This window comes from Protobothrops mucrosquamatus, unplaced genomic scaffold (assembly GCF_001527695.2).
Source record: "Protobothrops mucrosquamatus isolate PMUCROS unplaced genomic scaffold, P.Mucros_1.0 scaffold5512, whole genome shotgun sequence".
Taxonomy (NCBI): domain Eukaryota; kingdom Metazoa; phylum Chordata; class Lepidosauria; order Squamata; family Viperidae; genus Protobothrops; species Protobothrops mucrosquamatus.
The window spans coordinates 4,795-6,564 of NW_015391367.1; the positions used below are offsets into that span (position 1 = coordinate 4,795).

The 1,770-nt window shown below is 40.9% G+C and overlaps 1 pseudogene; it reads left to right on the forward strand.

Annotated features, from left to right (window-relative positions):
• Nucleotides 1–715: 715 nt before the first annotated feature.
• LOC114922164 overlaps nucleotides 716–1,770 on the forward strand; it is a 24,337-nt pseudogene continuing 23,282 nt past the window's right edge.

Below are 1,770 nucleotides of genomic sequence, written 5' to 3' on the forward strand. Positions count from 1 at the left end.
GAGGACTACTCGTTGAGTATGTTTTGCCAGCCAGCTACAGATGCATTTGGTGGTGATGTTGCCTCCAGAAGTTATAGGTGCTTCATCGGTGGAGGTTTTTAAGAAGAGACTGAGCAGCCACTTGTCTTAAATGGTATAGGGTCTCCGGCTTGAGCAGGGGGTTGAGCTAGAAGATCTATAAGGTCCCTTCCAGCTCTATTCTAACTGATGTACGGACTCGTATGCACATAGACATACATAAATCTTAGGTCAGATATACATAAATCTTGGGTATGTGTGTTCATATATGTTTGATCTATCCAAGCCAAAAGAATTTTATAATTGAATCAATATTTGAATTTGGATTTTGCTAGTCTTCTATCTGCCAAATGAATCATAAATAATGTTATACTAGAATTTTGATATTTTCATGCTAATGTAAGGGTTTTCTTTTTGCTGCTTTCACTTGTCTTGCAAATATTTGTTAAACAATAATGAAACTGACCCATTAATATGAATCTTACAGACAAAGAGGATGCCAAGAAGAACACTCTGGACCACAGAGAATGTGAAGCAGCATTAAAATGCAAGACAAAGCATCAATCAAAACCTTTTCTGCTTCCTCCAGAAATTTTGAAAACTCTTCTCCTTTCTCACCTGGCGAGAGACAAGGGAGAGAATAACAAGAACAAAGTTTTGAGCTGGAAAAAATAGAGCATGTGCAACTCAAGGGAACATGACGTAAGAAGTCAAGGGGGATAATATCGAAATTTTTTAAAAAGTGGACATAACTGGAAGTCAGTGGGAAGGAAAAGGTCCCTTGGATAGCCAAAATGGACAGGCATTAATTAAACCCTTTCAGGAAGCCTTGACTTGACTCAAAGAACCTCCAAGTAAGAGATCAGAAACATTTTTGGCCTCCTCAAGAATTCACGGATATCAGTGTTGAAAAAACCCCACAGACTGCCTAATGTGGGAAAAATAGAGGTTGCGGATCACAGCTGATTATTCAGGAGATGATCCACCCAGTGAAAGTGACACAAATGTTTGGAGTGCGGCAAAAACTTTACTCAGAGTAGTTCCCTTATGGTTCATGGAAGGACCCATACTGGAGAGAAGCTCTACCAGACAACCCAATGTGACAAAGATTTAGCATGCACACTAATATGGTAAGACACAAGAGGACTCATGCATGACAGAAACCCTATGAGTGTCGAGATTGTGGGAAAGATTTCTCTTCGAAATCTGCCCTGGTGAACCATCAGAGCACTTACACAGGAGAGATACTATATAAATGTCATTGTGGAAAAAGTTTTAGTAGGAATTACTACCTGGTGAAGCATCAAAGGACTCACACAGGAGAGAAACCATATAAATGTCATTGTGGGAAAAGTTTCAGTCAGAGTTCCCACCTGGTGACACACCACAGGGCTCACACAGGAGAGAAACCATATAAATGTCATTGTGGGAAAAGTTTTAGTCAGAATTACTACCTGGTGACACACCAGAGGACTCATACGGGAGAGAAACCCTATGAGTGTCCAGAGTGTGGAAAAAGTTTCAGTCGGAATTCCAACCTGATGACACACCAAAGGACTCACACGGGAGAGAAACCCTATGAGTGTCCAGAGTGTGGGAAAAGTTTCAGTCGGAATTCCAGCCTGGTGACACACCAGAGGACTCACACAGGAGAAAAACACTATGAGTGTTCAGATTGTGGGAAACATTTCTCTTCGAAATCTGTCCTGGTGAACCATCAAAGGACTCACACAGGAGAGAAACCATATAAAT